Genomic DNA, 14,804 nt, shown 5'->3' on the forward strand with positions numbered 1-14,804 from the left:
AGAAAACATGAAGGAAAAAAGGTTAAATAAGAGTAAATTAACTTACTTGTCCCCATTTGGCTTAATCGACCACCTCTGCTCGCTGGTCGCCGGCACGAGCGGGAGCCCCGAACTACCACGGTGGTAGACGGTAGCCCCCTCACCCAGCTCCTCATCGCAATCAGCATGGCCACTTGGCTCAGCCCAGGTATCCCACTTGGTCTCTGGGGACGTACCCTCATCCCTGCTTTGCTCCAGAGTCGCCTGAAACGAAGCCCCTAGGACACGAGTCTCGTGGGTCTAAGGCTCGTCGACCTGAGGCTCATGAACCGGAGACCGTGTAGCCTCCACCTCAGACGAATCCACCCTAGAAGTCTTGTGCTCAGGTGAATCAGTTTGGGGTGGCGGCGAGGAAGGCGTGGCAGCCACCTCCCTACCTCTCCCGCGACCACGTGTACCTTTAGTACAACATAAATACCAACATGAGTAATAAAATGTATATAAATACCAACATGCCTACAACATAAATACCAACACGAGTACAACATAAATACCAACATAAGTAATCCCTTTAGTACCTCTCGGCTTCGCGAGGGGTCGACCACCTTTCACGGCGGCCGCGAGAGTCGAAGAAGCGGCCACTCCATGAATAGTAGAGAACAACGCTCTCCGAAGAGGCGAGGCAGGAATGGAAGTACCCATCCCACCACCCGCCGACGAAGAAGGAGTCGCGGAGTGCTTTCGACCATTTCCCACCAACTTTCAACATGTGTCATGACAAAGAGTAAATGAAATTAGTACAACATAAATACCAACATGAGTAATAAAATGTATATAATTTAAGTTTATCATCGTCATAAATACCAACATGACTAATAAAAATTGAATACCTAACATGAACTCAAAATTTATATATAGTAATAGTTGAGTACCTGACATGAACTAATAATAATCGTTCTCTTCTATATATGCTTGGAGGTCAATAAATGCATCATGATCATCACTATCATCAATAAATGCATCATCATCATCACTATCAGGAAGAACATGCGGAAGGCCACCATTATGTAATCGGTCAAGAAGTGACAGGCCATCCGCAACAGTAACCTCTTCTTCTTCCGGCTCTTCCTGCTCGGGCTCAGGGGTTAAGACGGATTCACTGTCGCTGTCTACTTCAATGTTCTGGGGTGAAGTAGAGCGGTTCTTGAAACGTTTCTTGGACATACGTGTTTCTTGGAAGAATTCTCCTTCATATGTGTCTGGGTTAATCTGAGGTTCGTAATCTTATTCATTGAGGGTAGGTGGTCTAAAATGTGGTGGCACTTCATAAACGACATCCCAACCTTTGAGATTTGGATCAGTTTGGCAAGCCCACGGTAGATAGAAAACTTGTGTCGTCTGTTAGAAGAGACTGAACAATTTGTAGTCTTTAGGTCGGGCATAGATAGCTCTTCGCCAAAGGTACGAAAGTGATACCCGTTGATGTTGTATTTGTCAAATGAACGAACCTTATAGTCAAAACCATTAGCGACTTGTATCAACTCGGCACCCATAGACTCTGCATCAGCCTACAAGTTTAATACGAAAGAATGGATGCATTAGCCGCAAATTAGACCAAGAAATCAAATGGGCCATTAATGGTAATTAATTACCCTTTGTTTGAACCAAGATATGAAACCGGGATAGTCGCCTCCATGCTTTGCGAGAAACTCATACTCCTCGACGGAATCCTTTTCGATGACTGCTCCATCCGAGAATTGGGCGACGTATCGACTATATAAAATATCCGGGAATAAGAGTAGTTGAAAGGAATTAGAAGTTACGGAACAATAGTTTACCAAGAACTGACTCGATGTACGGCCGCACTTCTGTTAGGTTGGTGAAGATATACAATGAAATGGTCCGCCATTCTTCGACATCCAACGATTTCCCTTTCGAAGCACTAGATGATGCGAGCTTCCCTTTGAATAGGTTGAGGTTGAATCGACATTTTTTTGGACCGCCATCATTGTACCGAGGCTTTGGGTTATGCAAATGATGATTTTTGGCTTCATAGTGTGCTGTCACGAAGTTTTCCGCCTCCTTAGTAATGAATGGCTCGGCCGTTGATGCTTCATTTCTATGTTTATTTTTAAACTTAGCTCGAAGCGTCTTCTGCATCCTCTCAGTTGAGTAGCACCATCGATTTTGAACTCCCCCCCCCAACCTTGCCTCGGTCGGGAGATGCAAAATCAAATGCTGCATTGGATTAAAGAAGCTCGGTGGAAAGAGCTTTCTAATTAGCAGATCAACTACGCCGCCAACTCTTCCATTTCATCTAGCACACTAGGCGATAGTTCTTTCTCACAAAGAGAACGGAACAAATAGCTCAGCTCTGCCAGTACTAGCCATTCATCCTTAGGGATAAAGCCACGCAACATCACCGGCATTACCCGCTCAATCCATATTTGCCTATCATGACTCTTGAGACCAAATATTTTTAATTTCTCAAGACTCGCTCCCCTTTTTAGATTCGCAGCATACCCATCGGGGAACATCAACCGCATTTTCACCCACAATAGCATTTCCCTCATAGCCGGCCTTTCAAGATTGAACCATGCCTTTGGCTTCGCTATGCTTTGCTTTCTTTTCCGTTGTCGCAAGTTTTGTAATGGTCTATCACATAGAGCTTCCAGGTCGATTCTAGTCTTAGGATTATATTTTGACTTCCCCTCTATGTTGAACAATTTACCAAAAATGGCTTCCATAATATTATTTTCAGTGTGCATCACGTCGATGTTGTGTGGGCAAATGAGGTCTTTAAAATAAGGCAGATCCCATAAGCATGACTTGTGAGTCCACGCGTGTTCCGATTATACCCTTTGAAGTATCCTGGACGCAAAGGATCAGGCTCGAGAGCGTTTAACTGATCAAGCGTCCGTTGGCCCGTCAACGCAGCTGGTGCAGTGTTTTTGACAACTCTACCTTTGATGAAATTCTTCTTGTCTTTTCTGAACATATGGTCAGAAAACTTGCGACCAGCCTGCAGCCAACGGAACTGAAGAGCTGCCTTGCATGTGGTGCACGGGAACCTTACATGCACACACCAGCCAGCGAATAGCGCAAACGCCGGATAATCATGCGCCGATTACATGTACCGCACATGCATTTTGAAATTTGTTTTGGTAGCGGCGTCGTAGGTCTTGATCCCATTATCCCAGGCTTCTTACAACTCATCCTTAAGCGGCTGCATGTACACATTCATATTCTTCCCCGGATAGTTGGGCCCTGGAATTATCAACGTCAGGAAAATGTTCTTTCTTTTCATAATCTCTCCGGTTGGGAAATTGAGTCGCATGATAAATACATGCCAACAACTGTATTTTTCTACTGTCATACCATACACATTGAACCCATCCATGCTGATGGCAACTCTAGGATGCCTTGGATCTTCCAATTTATCCTTATGTAATGCATTGAAGTGCCTCCACGCAAAACCATCTGAAGTGTGTACAAGCATGTTGTTGCCATCCGCATCTAGTTCGGTTCTTTTGCCCAGTTTGTTCCATGTCATCTGTCTGGCCGTATCTTCGACCATGAAAAGACGTTGAAGTCTTGGTACGATTGGCAGATACCGAAGAACACTAATGGGGATTTTGGTATGATTCTTCTCACCCATAACGTTGCCTACCACAATATACCTGGAAGAATTGCAAGTGGGGCAATAGTTCAAGGCCGCATACTCAAGTCTAAATAAGGCACATCCATTCTCACAGGCAAGTATCTTCGCATAGGGCATCTTAAGTACATGGAGGATTTTCTCTGACTGGTACATGTTTGCGAGCAGTACATGGCCTTTGGGTAGAAAGCGTCCAAATATCGTCATCATCACGTCGTAGCATTCTCTGCCTAGGTTAAATTGAGCCTTCAGAGCCATTACTTGTGCGATGGCATCCAGCTAACAAAGCTCAGTCTACTCGTGGAGAGGACGTTTTGAAGACTCCAACATTTCATAGAAGGCCTTTGCAGATTCCTCCATCTCATCGTCCGAATCCCGAGCATCATCAAAGTCTTGCACCATGTCTTCGATCCCGGTACCATGCTCGTCGGTGCGATGACGAATCACCTCAGCTCTGACACGTTCGTCAGGCTCATCATGAAAAGTCCACACCGTATTATTAGGTGTAAAACCCCACTTTTGCAGGTGTTTACCCATTTCAAACTCTGTCTGATTTTTCCAGTTGTCGCAGTTGGGACAGGGGCACCATGTTTTTTGCTAGCCATTTGCAAATGCGGCTCTCACAAACCCCGTGGTTTTTGTTAACCATTCATTGGTCATGTCTTTCTGACTAGGGTGACCAGTGTACATCCAAGCACGATCACTCATGTTGCCTAGCTACCTATGGGCTCACAAGAAATAAATATATAATTCATCATCTATATTCAACCGCTAATCAAGTTTGTCAGTTTTATTACGTCCATGCAACCTACACGCTAATAGGTAAAGATAGGTCCTAATCCCACCCGAGTATGTGTATATTGGGTTCGTTTTCCCATGCTCTGCTCCAGATGCGACGTAGAATTTCGGCAGCATCTCCCCGCTGTTCTGCTCATACGCGTCTTAGAAATAAGCAGAGAGGATGTGTACCCGGAGAACAACAGGGAGGCACTGACGAAATTCCGCATCGGATTCGGAGCACAGCATACGAGAAAACGAGCCCAATCTACACATACTCGGGCTGTCCATGGATAACGTTGGACAATTCAAAAGGATGGCGGTTATAAATATGCAAAGACATGCATATTTATAGATGTCGCCCTTTCGAACGGGAGAGGCATACTGGTCACGCATACTCATGATTGAAGAAACCTATAGCTAGCAAGTTTCATTGGAATGAAGACCGGAACAGAGCAAATTAAGGGGGTAAGAGGAGAAGTCATTTGTGCTCACCAAAAAACGCAGGGGGGGAGCTCGTCCAACGCACGTGGAGGTCGTCGAACAACTGCCCATTGAAATTCACACGCTCAACACAAATATGATGTTTTTAACATAATTAGAAAATATGTGACCTAACTCATAATTTACAAAACTAGGACCCCGCCGACCTCTAGAAGGCCGAAAAGCACCTTCTCGTCCAACAGTAGGTAGAAGGGGTGTCGGGGGTCGGGGCTTAGTGGCGTCGAGGGTCAGTGGTGTCGGGTGTCGGTGGCATCGGGGTCGGGGGTTAGTTGCGTTGGTGATCGGGGGTCAGTGTCGTCGGGGGTCGAGGGTCACTGGCGTCGGGGGTTGGGGTATTTTCGGTCAACAAGACGCCGAAGAGGTGTCGGGGGTTGGGGGTCAGTGGCGTCGGGGGTCGGGGGTAGGGGTTCGGGGCTCGGGGGTTGCTACCTCTTGAGCTTGTGTTGGTCTTTCTCTTGAAGAGGAAAGGGTGATGCAGCACAGTAGCAGTAAGTAATTCCCTCCGTTTGAGAACCAAGGTATCAATCCAGTAGGAGTATCAAGACAAGTCTCCAAAGTACGTTCGCAAAAACAAACAAACTTGCACCCAACGCTATAAAGGGGTTGTCAATCCCTTCACAATTAATTGCAAGGTGAGATCTGAAGGTGGAAAGCTCAACAAAGTAAAAGTGTAGAGCTAAAAATATGATGTGAAGTAGACCCGGGGGCCATAGTGTTCACTAGAGGCTTCTCTCATGATAGCAAGTATTATGGTGGGTGAACGAGTTACTGTCGAGCAATTGATAGAATCGTGCAAAGTCATGACGAGATCTAAGGCAATGATCATACATATAGGCATCACGTCCGAGACAAGTAGACCGATACTGTCTGCATCTACTACTATTACTCCACACGTCGATCGCTATCCAGCATGCATCTAGTGTATTGAGTTCATAACAAACAGAGTAATGCTTTAAGAAAGATGACATGATGTAGAGGGATAAATTTATGCAATATATATAAACCCCATCTTTTTACCCTTGATGGCAACAACACGCTTCGTGCCTCGCTACCCCTTCTGTCACTGGGTGAGGACACCACACGGTATGAACCCAAAACCAAGCACTTCTCCCATTGCAAAAATTATACATCAAGTTGGCCAAACGAAACCCACAACTTGAAGAGAATTACAAGGATACGAAATCATGCATATAAGAGATCAGAGAAAACTCAAATAATATTCATAGATAATCTGATCATAAATCCACAATTCATCGGATCTCGACAAACACACCGCAAAAGAAGATTACATCGGATAGATCTCCATGAAGGTCATGGAGAACTTTGTATTGAAGATCCAAGAGAGAGAAGAAGCCATCTAGCTACTAGATATGGACCCAAAGGTCTGTGGTGAACTACTCACGCATCATCGGAGAGGCAATGGTGTTGATGAAGAAGCCCTCCGTGTCTGAATGCCCCCCTCGGCAGGGCACCAGAACGTGCCCCAGATGGGATCTTGCAGAGACAGAAGCTTGCGGCGGAAGAAAAGTATTTTCTTGGCTCTCTCTCGCAGTTTCAGAATTTTAGGGAATTTATAGGCGGAAGAAGTAGGGCAAAGGAGCCACGGGGGGGCCCACAAGCCTGGTAGGCGCCCCCCCACCCCGCGGCTAGGGGGCTGGTGGCCTCCCCCGGGGTCCTTTGCCTTGGTTCTCAAGTTCCCTGCGTGTCTTGTGTTAGGGAAAAAATCTTTCCGAAGGTTTTATTCCATTTGGACTCCGTCTAATATTCTCCTTTGAAAAAGGTCAAAAACACGGAAAAAACAGGAACTAGCACTTGGCACTGAGTTAATAGGTTAGTCCCAAAAAAGATATAAAATAGCATATTCATGCATACAAAACATCCAAAGTTGACAAGATAATAGCATGGAACCATCAAAAATTATAGATACGTTCGAGACGTATCAAGCATCCCCAAGCTTAACTCCTGCTCGTCCTCGAGTAGGGAAGTGATAAAGACTGAATTTTTGATGTGGAATGCTACCTAACATATCTATCCTTTGTAACTTCTTTCCTGTGGCATGAATGTTCAGATCCATAAGATTCAAAACAATAGTTTACTATTGACATGAAAGCAATAATACTTCAAGCAAACTAGCAAGGCAATCATGAACTTTTTGAAATAACAAGGCCAAAGAAAGTTATCCCAAAAAAATCATATAGTCTGGCTATGCTCCATCATCCCCACACAACTAATTTAAATCATGCACAACCCCGGTATTGGACAAGTAATTGTTTTCGCACTCTTGCTTTCTCAAACTTTTTCAACTCTCACGCAATACATGAGCGTGAACCAAGGATATAGCACTAAAGGTGGAATAGAGTTTGGTGGAGGTTGTGAGGCAAAAAGGAGGAGATGGTCACATCGACTCGGCATATCAACGGGCTATGGAGATGCCCATCAATAGATATCAATGTGAATGAGTAGGGATTACCATGCAACGGATGCACTTAGAGCTATAAGTGTGTGAAAGCTCTAAAGAAAAACTAGTGGCTGTGCACCCAACTTGCTTGCTCACGAAGATCTAGGGCAATTTTGAGGAAGCCCATCATTGGAATATACAAGCCAAGTTATATAATGAAATTTCCCACTAGTATATGGAAGTGTCAAAACAAGAGACTCTCAATCATGAAGAACTTGGTGCTATTGTGAAGCACAAGTGTGGATAAGGATAGAAGCATTGTCCCTTCTCTCTTTTTCTCACTCTTTTTTTGTTTGGGCTCTTTGGCCTCTTTTCATTTTTTTGGTGGGCATCTTTGCCCTTTTTTTATTTCCTCACATGGGACAATGATCTAATAATGATGATCATCACACTTTTATTTACTCACATCTCAATGCTTAGAACAATGATGACTCTATAGGAAATGCCTCCGGCAGTGTACCGGGATGAGGAACGATCGAGCTTAGCGTATGACGTTGAAAGTGACGGCACAAGTCATGAGACGGAACGGTGGGAGTTGCATGGCAATATATCTCGGAATGGCTATGAAAAGTCCATAATAGGTAGGTATGGTGGCTGTTTTGAGGAAGGTATATGGTGGGTTTGTGCACCGGCGAAAGTTGTGCGGCACTAGAGAGGCCAGCAATGGTGGAATGTGAAAGTGCATCTATAACATGGACTCACATTAGTCATGAAGAACTCATATACTTATTGCAAAAGTTTTATTAGTAATCGAAACAAAGTGCTAAACGCATACTCCTAGGGGAAGGGTTGGTAGGTGTTAACCATCGCGCGATCCCGACCTCAACACAAAGGATGACAATAAAAAACATAAATTATGCTCCGACTTCCTAACATAGCGGTTCACCATACGTTCATGTTATGGGAATCACTAATCTCAACACAAGTATTTCTAGATTCACAACATCTACTAACATAGCTCTAATATTACCAAATCCTTATCTCAAAACTTAATTGTTAGGAATCAAACTTCTCTTACTAATCAATGCATATGAATATGGAAGTTTTTATTATATCATCTTTGGATGCCTATCATCCTTAGGACTCTTTCATGACACACGCCAACTACCGATTTACTCAGAGAGAGCACTCTCAAAAAGATATAAGTGAAGATCTAGAGTTTTTATTTCTCCAAAATATGACACCGCCGTGCTCTAAAAAGATCTAAGTGAAGCACTAGAGCAAAGTTATCTAGCTCAAAAGATATAAGTGAAGCTCAATGAGTATTCTAGCAAATTCATGATGAGTGCATGTGTATCTCAAAAAGGTGTGCATCAAGGATGATTGTGAAACAACAAAAATAAAATACTTCTATAATACACGACGCTCCAAGCAAAACACATATCATGTGGTGAATAAAAATATAGCTCCAAGTAACGTTACCGATGGATTGAAGACGAAACAGGGGATGCCTTCCCGGGGCATCCCCAAGCTTAGGCTTTTTGGTGTCCTTGAATTTGGCTTGGGATGCCTTGGGAATCCCCAAGCTTGAGTTCTTTCCACTCTTTATCGCATTGTCCATGAGAACATCACCCAAAACTTGAAAACTTCACAACACAAAACTTAAACAGAAACTCATGATATCATTAGCATAAGAAAACAAACTACCAACTCTTTAGGTCCTGCAAAAAACATTATTTCTATTTATATTGATGTTGGACTACTGTATTCTCACTTTTCCATGGCTAGTACCCCCCGATACTATCCATAGTTTCATCAAAATAAGCAATCAACACAACAAAAACAGAATCTGTCAAAAACAGACCAGTCTGTAGCAATCTGTATACTTCGTATACTTCTGGTATCTCAAAGATTCTATAAAATTATGACAATTAGGAAAATCTTCATATCAACCAGCAGAAAATATAATCAACTCAATAGCTCTTTATGGATAGGAATTAAAAATAATTTGGTGAGCGCAAAGTTTCTGTCTTTTTCAGCAGGATCAAACAACCATCACCAAAACTAGTCATAAAGGTTTTACTTAGCTCAAACACAAAAAGAAACACAAAAAAACACAATCATAACAGAATTATGATGGTTTGTACACAACAAAACAGAAAGAAAAAAGCAAATATAAATTCATTGGGTTGCCTCCCAACAATCGCTATTGTTTAACGCCCTTAGCTACGCATAAGGCGATAGAATCAAGTATCATCGTCTTTGATGCTCAAACCATAAGTAGCCTCATCATGGATTCATAAGGCAATCTTATTTTCTTTCTAGGAAAGTGTTCCATGCCCTTATTTAATGGAAATTGAAATCTAATATTCCCTTCTTTCATATCGATGATAGCACCAATAGTCCTAAGGAAAGGTCTACCAAGAATGATGGGACATGTCAGATTGCAATCAATATCAAGCACAATCAAATCCACGGGTACATAGTTCCTATTTGCAATAATAAGAACATCATTGATCCTTCCCATAGGTTTCTTAACACTAGAATCCGCAAGATGCAAATTAAGAGAGCACTCATCAATCTCGTTGAAGCCTAGAACATCACATAGGGACTTTGGAATGGCGGAAACACTAGCACCCAAATCACACAAAGCATTGCATTCATACTTTTTAATCTTGATTTTGGTAGTAGGTTCCCACTCATCATGAAGTTTTCTAGGGATAGAAACTTCCAACTCTAGTTTCCCTTCAAGAGATTTCATCATAGCATCAACGATATGATCGGTAAAGGATTTATTTTGGCTATAAGCATGTGGATAGTTTAGCATGGATTGCATCAAGGAAATACATTCAATCAAAGAGCAACTATAATAATTGAATTCCTTGAAATCCAAAGTAGTAATTTCATCACTACTCAAAGTTTTGATATCCTCTACTCCACTTTCAGTGCTTTTAGCATCAAGACAAATGGACTCCGAATCATTGGGGCGTTTTTCAACAAAAGTGGAATCATATCCAGCCCCACCATCATTAGTATTGACATTACAAAACAAGGATTCAATAGGAGTCACACCAAGCACTTTAAGGTCTTCGTGATTCTCATCACGAGAACACGCCTTTTTAAGCCATTCATGTCTAGCACGAATTTGGGCGGTTCTTTCTTTACTCTCATTCATGGAAACGCGCATAGCTTTCAAAGTTTCATCTATATTGATCTTTGGAGGAGCACATCTCAATTTCAAAGAATCAATATCAAGAGACATTCTATCAACGGTCCTAGCCAAGTCGTCAATTTTGAGCAGCTTTTCTTCTATGGACGCATTGAAAATCTTTTGCGAGTTGATAAACTCTTTAATATTACTCTCAAGATCAGAGGGTAATTTATTGTAATTTCCATGAGCATTGTTGTAGGAATTGCCAAAGTTATTAGAGGGATTACTAGCAAAATGCCTAGGAATAAAGTTACCTCTATAAGCATTGTTGTTGCCAAAATTATTCCTACCAACAAAATTAACATCCAAGCTTTCATTGCTATTCTCAATCAAGGAAGACAAAGGCATATCATTTGGATCTAGAGGAGCACCTTTACTAGCAAAAAATTTCATTAACTCATCCATCTTAGCACTTAAAGAGTTAATATTTTCTATAGCATGCACCTTTTTACTAGTAGGTGACCTTCCAGTGTGCCATTGAGACTAGTTTGTCATGATATTGTCTAGGAGTTTTGTGGCTTCTCCTAATGTGATTTCCATGAAAGTTCCACCGCAGGCGGAATCCAAGATGTTTCTAGAAGCAAAATTCAAACCAGCATAGAAGATTTGTATAATCATCCAAAGACTCAAGCCATGAGCGGGACAATTTCTAATCATCAATTTCACTCTCTCCCAAGATTGTGCAACATTTTCATGATCTAGTTGCTTAAAATTCATGATATCATTACGGAGAGAGATAATCTTAGCCGATGGGAAATACTTGCATATATAAGCATCTTTACACTTGTTCCAAGAATCAAGGCTATTTTTGGGTAAAGATGAAAACCAAGTTTTTGCTCGATCTCGTAATGAGAATGGAAATAGCTTCAATTTAATCACATAATTATCCACATCTTTCTTCTTTTGCATATCGCATAACTCAATGAAGGTAGTAAGATGGGATGCGGCATCTTCACTAGGAAGGCCGGAAAATTGCTCTTTCATAACAAGATTCAGCAAAGCAGCATTGATTTCATATGATTCCGCACAAGTGGCGGGAGCAATCAGAGTACTAATAAATCATTATTATGAGTATTCGATAAGTCACACAATTTGGTGTTTTTAGTCATGGTGACTTCAGCAAGTAGACAAGCATACAAGCGAACAGAAAGCAAGCGAAAGAAAAGGGTGAACGAAAAAGGCAAATATGTTTGTAATTTTTTAGTTTTTCAGAAGTAGGGGAGAGGAAAATGGGAGGCAAAGGGCAAAAAAGTAAATGCAAGAGATGAGTTTGCGACAGTTACTTGGATAAGCTTCACTTAGAATAATCCCCGGCGCCAGAAATTGACACGTTGAAGGGAGACTATTCTTGACTTGATACTCCCCGGCAACGGCGCCAGAAATTCTTCTTGCTACCTCTTGAGCTTGCGATGGTTTTCCCTTGAAGAGGAAAGGGTGATGCAGCACAGTAGCAGTAAGTATTTCCCTCAGTTTGAGAACCAAGGTATCAATCCAGTAGGAGTATGAAGACAAGTCTCCAAAGTACTTGCGCAAAAAGAAACAAACTTGCACCCAACGCTATAAAGGGGGTGTCAATCCCTTCACGATTAATTGCAAGGTGAGATCTTAAGGTGGAAAGCGCAACAAAGTAGAAGTGTAGAGCTGAAAATATGATGTGAAGTAGACCCGGGGGTCATAGTGTTCACTAGAGGCTTCTCTCATGATAGCAAGTATTACGGTGGGTGAACGAATTACTATCGAGCAATTATAGAACCGCGCAAAGTCATGATGATATCTAAGGAAAATACATATAGGCATCACGTACGAGACAAGTAGACCGATACTGTGTGCATCTACTACTATTACTCCACACATCGACCGCTATCCAGCATGCATCTAGTGTATTGAGTTCATAACAAACAGAGAAACGCCTTAAGCAAGATGACATGATGTAGAGGGATAAATTCATGCAATAGATATAAACCCATCTTTTTATCCTTGATGTCAACAACACGATGCGTGCCTGGCTACCCCTTATGTCACTTGGTGAGGACACCGCACGGTATGAACCAAAAACCAAGCACTTCTCCAACTGCAAGAATTATAGATCAAGTTGGCCAAACGAAACTCACAACTCGAAGAGAATTACAGGGATACGAAATCATCCATATAAGAGATCAGAGGAAACTCAAATAAGATTGAAAGATAATCTGATCATAAATCCACAATTCATCGGATCTCGACAAACACACCGCAAAACAAGATTACATCGGATAGATCTCCATGAAGATCGTGGAGAACTTTGTATTGAAGATACAAGAGAGAGATGAAGCCATCAAGCTACTAGCAATGGACCCGAAGGTCTATGGTGAACTACTCACGCATCATCGGAGAGGCAACGGTGTTGATGAAGAAGCCCTCCGTGTTTGAATCCCCCCCTCCGGCAGGGCACCAGAACGTGCCCCAGATGGGATCTTGCGGAGACAGAAGCTTGCGGCGGCGGAAAAGTATTTTCGTGGCTCTCTCTGGCAATTTCAGTTTTTTAGGGAATTTATAGGCGGAAGAAGTAGGGCAAAGGAGCCACGGGGGGCCACAAGCCTGGTAGGCGCGCCCCCAGGCCGCGACTAGGGGGCTTGTGGCCTCCTCCGGGGTCCTTTGCCTTGGTTCTCAAGTTCCCTACGTATCTTTTGTTACGGAAAAATCTTTCCGAAGGTTTTATTCCGTTTGGACTTCGTCTAATATTCTCCTCTGAAAAAGGTCACAAATACAGAAAACAGAAACTGGCACTTGGCACTGAGTTAATAGGTTAGTCCCAAAAAAGATATAAAATAGCATATTCATGCATACAGAACATCCAAAATTGACAAGATAATAGCATGGAACCATCAAAAATTATAGATACGTTGGAGACATATCAGGGGTCGAGGGTTAGTGGCGTCGGGGGTCGGGGGTCGAGGGTCAGTGGCGTCGGGAGTCGAGGGTCAGTGGCGTCGGGCCTCGGGGGTTGAGGGTCAGTGGCGTCGGGAGTCGAGGCTCAATGGCGTCGGGCGTCTGGCGTCGGGGGTTAGTGGCGTCGAGGTTCGGGGGTCGAGAGTTGGGAGTCGAGTGTTAGTGGCGTCGGGCGTCGGGCGTGGGGGGTCGGGAGTCGGTGGTCGGGGGTTGGGGGTCAGTGGTGTCGCGAGTCAGGGGTCGGGAGTCGGGTGTGAGTGGCGTCGGAGGTCGGGGGTTGGTGGCGTGGGGCGTCGGGGGTCGTGGGCCCAGGATCGGGGGTCAGGGTCCTCTTCTTTCATCTTCTCCTCTCTCCTCTTTTTCTTCTTCTTCTTCTTCTTCTTCTTCTTAATGATCATCTTCCTATTATTATTATTATCATTATTGTTTTTTCTCCTGCTCCTCCTCCTCCTCCTCCTCTTCTTCTTCTTCTTCTTTCTTTTCTCTTTCTCCTCCTCTCATCTTTCTTCTTCTTCTTCTTCTTCTTTTTTCTTCTAGTTTATTATTCTCTTATTTTCTTCTAAGTTTTTTTACTATCTATTTTTTCTTTTCTATCTACTTTTTCTACCTAATAAACTAACTATGTAATTTGATAGTCATTAGCAATTGAAAACCCTATCATAGAGATCCTACTATTAAAGATTGTAGCAAATCTGAGAAAGAGACAGAGAGCACATACCTGAACCAAGGAAGAGGCAGTCATCACTGTCGCAGTTGAGGAGGCAAGGAGGGGGTCTGGCCGGCGACGGGAGGGTGAGGGCGAGGGCGAGAGAGGCAGCGAGGGAGGACGGCGAGGAGGGCGAGGGCGCGGGCTGAGGGTGCACGGCGGGGGAGGCCGAGGGCGGAGGGAGGACGGCGAGGAGGTCGAGGGTGCGAGCGGAGGAAGGACGGTGAGGAGGGCAAGGGCGAGAGCGCGGGCGGAGGGAGGATGGCGAGTAGGGCGAGGGCTAGGGCGCGGGCGGACGGGGACTGCGAGGGAGGCGGCACTCGCAGGGAGAGGCGGTGAGAGAGATAGAGAGAGGGGGCGAGGGCGATGGCTGGATCTGTCATAGAGAGGGGGCGTGGGGTGGGGGAGACGGTCGTTAGGGGGCCCCTCAATTTGCCGTCCACCCCCCGACGACAAAGAGGTGTATGGCAGACGACAAAGAGAGCGGCCGTTATGGGGTGGGAGGGTGTGTGGTGGGCCGCTCCGTGCTCTTTGCCGTCTGCCCTCCTGCTCTTTACCGTGTGCCAGCAGAAGGCAAAGACAATACTGATGGCAAAGAGTATCTTTGCTACAGGTCTGCTCTTTGTCGTCCGTTTTTTGGTGA

Source organism: Hordeum vulgare, chromosome 4H (assembly GCF_904849725.1).
Source record: "Hordeum vulgare subsp. vulgare chromosome 4H, MorexV3_pseudomolecules_assembly, whole genome shotgun sequence".
NCBI classification, from domain to species: domain Eukaryota; kingdom Viridiplantae; phylum Streptophyta; class Magnoliopsida; order Poales; family Poaceae; genus Hordeum; species Hordeum vulgare.